This window comes from Chrysochloris asiatica, unplaced genomic scaffold, assembly GCF_000296735.1.
Source record: "Chrysochloris asiatica unplaced genomic scaffold, ChrAsi1.0 scaffold00290, whole genome shotgun sequence".
Classification (NCBI taxonomy): Eukaryota; Metazoa; Chordata; class Mammalia; order Afrosoricida; family Chrysochloridae; genus Chrysochloris; species Chrysochloris asiatica.
Window position 1 is genome coordinate 260,767 of NW_006408808.1, and position 3,470 is coordinate 264,236.

Consider the following 3,470-nt stretch of genomic DNA (forward strand, 5'->3'; position numbering starts at 1 on the left):
CACCACGCTTCTAGAAATCCAAGTGAGCGCAAATAAATCATGGAAATATGCTTTTTTTGTTGTATATCCAACACCTTCCCTTCTCTTCATTTGGAAAGCTACTCACCACCACTTCCATCACAGGCTTGAAAGGGCTGCTAAAGTTTCTGCTCCCTGAAAAGAACAAATATTTGATTCATGCCCTGCCAATTACAGCAGCCCATTTACCTGGCCAAAGGGATGATTGATGCAGGAATGAGCATATAATTCAAGATGAATTTTTCTTCTTGAATTTTTCAGTCTGAAGCTGAAAAAAAGAAACTAACATCTTAACAGCTCATAGTGTTGAAAACAAGTGACAACCAGCTGTTGTCCTGTCGATTCTGACTCATAGCAACCCTGGGTGCTTCCGAGTACACCTGTGCTTCCTAGGCTTGTCAGTGGCAGTAATCTTTGGGAAATACAGTGCCAGGCCTTTCTTCTGAGATGCTTTGGAGTGGATTTGAACTGCCAACCTTTCAGTTAGGAACTGAGCACTTAGCCATTTGCACCAGTCAACCAACTATCCTTTCTGTCATGTACGGAGAATGTCTCTTCAGATATAGAGAAAGAACCCAACCCACAGAATAAGAAAGAAGATTGAGAAAAAAAGAGAATCTTGACAAGATGCTTTGTGGCCTTCTGTTAAGTCATATCTGATGCACCACTCTTGGACTTTCTGGTTACAAAAACAAATGCATATTCTCTTTTGCTTGTGCAAGTTTGGAGTTCTGTCACTTGGAACCAAAAATGTCTTGACAAACATTAAAGGAGTGGAAACTGGAAACAGGAGCATCTCCTTTACCCTTCATTCTTTTCTCTTTTTTTGGGGGGGTGGGGGGGGATTTAAATTTTTATTTCAAAAGCTTGGATAGCTTCAATATCCAGGTCGTGGCAAAATCAGAACACGTGTAAAATACCTTAGAATACATTAGATTCCCAAAAGGTACCAAAAAGTACAGTAAAATTAACACTTCCATTACAAGAAATGTATGACACAAATAATATAAAAAAATAAAAGGTGACTCTGGTTTCCTAAGATACGGTTTTACTCTTTAACACCAGGGTCCACAGGCCCAGGCTATAGAGTGGCAGACTGGGCGCAGACCCTCCATTCTGGTTCTGGGGAACCTGGTAATAACATAGGCCCATGATGCTGCTCGGTCTCTGATACACCACACGCTGCTAACACATCTAGAGCTCTGGAAACAGTAAACGGGAGAGTGATTTCCAGGGGGAACATTTTAAATAAGATGCACATGGAACAGGCCATAGAAAGTTTGCCAATTTAAATTTGGTACATAACTGTGTTCACTGATACCCAAGCGGAGCGGTGTGGTCAGCGGGTCTTGCCTGCCGCCGCCTCAGTATGGCTTGTAGTTATTCTGATGGCCACAGCGTCTCTGACTCTTTCAGTAATTTGTACTACCCTGACCTCCACTTCCACCACCGCCACCACTGCCTCGATTCCCTCGGTTGCGGTTTCCACAGCCCCCAGAGCCATACTCCTGCTGCTGGTAGACCTCTTTGGGCTGGGCCACCTTGATTTCACACTAGCGTCCACTAACAGTGTAAATGAAACTTCTTCTCCAAAACCTCCTCCTTCTTTATAAGTGATAAAAACAAAGCCTCGTCTTTTGTTCAACTTTGGATCCATGGGAAGCTCAGTGGCCTCAAGCTCCCCAAACTCGCCAAAGTACTCCCTGATCTTCTCCTCAGTGGCTTCAGGATTCAGACCCCCAACAAAGATTTTCTTCACTGGCTCCTTCTTCATGGCCATGGCCTTTTTCGGGTCAATGACACAGCCATTCAGCCTATGCTCCTTCGGGTCTAGAACCTTCTCCACACTGGTAGCATCTTTGAAGAGGATAAACCCAAACCCTCTTGACCTTCCAGTGTTGGGATCCATCTTACTCGTACAGTCAACGACCTCTCCAAATTTGGTAAAATAATCTTTTAGGTCCTTTTTGCTAGTACCCCAGCTTAGGCCACCAACCATTTCCCCCGCATCCTCCTCATTCTTGCTGGCGTTGATCTGGTCTCCTTCGGCACCATTCTGCTTCCCGGTTCGGGAGGCCGCGGTCGTGGCGCTGGTCCCAGTCACCGTGGCGGTGGCGGTGGCAGACCCGGCAGGCGATTGGCCTTCGGGGGTGGCATTCATCTCCATGGGTTGCTCCTCACCCGTTTCAGACATATTTAAGCTTATGCTCCTTGCTGGGATGATGCTGCGGGGCCCGCTCGTTCCCATTCGCCGGGGAAAGCACCACCGGCTAGGTTCGGTTCACGTTGCCGGTGCCTCGGCCGCTGCCGCAGAGAACCACCGACTCACAGCCTCGCTTTGACCCACGCAGTTCCTCCGCCTTCTATCCTACATTCTTAATTCTCTACAAGAAACATGTTATGTCTTTCCTGGGATCATTCCACAGAGACCATCGTGGATTCTTTCCAAAGAGGAGAGAGGATGTGAACAGCCCAACATGGGTCTGGTGACTGCCTGGAAAATTGGAATAGTGTTAGACCTCATCTAACTTGAGGGATAGAGATGGGAAGCAACAGCAGCTAAAAGCTGATTGCTATGAGGTAGGGGTCAGACATACCTCCACTCTCTAGCTTTCTTTTTTTTTTAATGGCACATTCTACTTCTCAGTGCTGGCTTCAATTGTTTGTTGCAATGGGAGTCCTGGTATGGGCTGTAGGATAAGAAGTCAATGGCAAGGTTGGTGGTTCAAATTCACCAGCAACTTCTTGGAAACTCTACACAGTGTCGCTGTGAGTCAAAACTGATTCAATGATTCTTTGCTTATGTTTTTTTGGCTTTTGGTGGGTGTGTTTTTTTTTAAACCAATTCTGACACTAGCTATCTGTCCCACGATACTCTGTACTTCTCTGCTGGTTTCAATAATTTGTTGCAATAGCTACACATAACTCACAGGCTGTATTATTTGGCCCAGGGAAATGGCATCTTGCTTAGTGAAGTGGAGAATCAGCGAAAAAGAGGACGACACCCACCTAGATGGGCTCAAACAAGAAGTGACTCAGCTCAACACTAATTATGAGGATGGCGCAGGACCAGACAGTGTTTCGTTTTTCTATGCATAGGGTTGCAACGATTTCAGATCCATCTCCATGGCACCTAACAACAAGTTGCTTCCCTTGTTGTTGTTGTTGTTGTTGTTAGGTACCACCAAGTCACTTCTTGTCTGACACAATCCCTTCCTAAAAACTCCCAGAAAGATCTCAGAATGCATCTATGTGGTCAAAAGAATGAGCATCTAAAATCTCCTTTTCTTAATGATTCCAGCTCCAAGTGAAGGTGGCAGCTGCTCTCTCCCTGACCAAATCTGTGTTTCAGGAAAGAGATTTCTGGGTTTAAACCACAAGTAAACCTACCTTCTAGACTACCAGTCTTATATAGAAGTGATCATTTATATCGGTAAAGGTCCATACACTTC

At 45.4% G+C, this 3,470-nt stretch overlaps 1 pseudogene; it reads right to left on the reverse strand.

Moving 5' to 3' along the window:
* Nucleotides 1-1,382: 1,382 nt before the first annotated feature.
* On the reverse strand, nt 1,383-2,266 carry LOC102817972 (annotated as a pseudogene).
* Between the last annotated feature and the right edge of the window lie 1,204 nt (nt 2,267-3,470).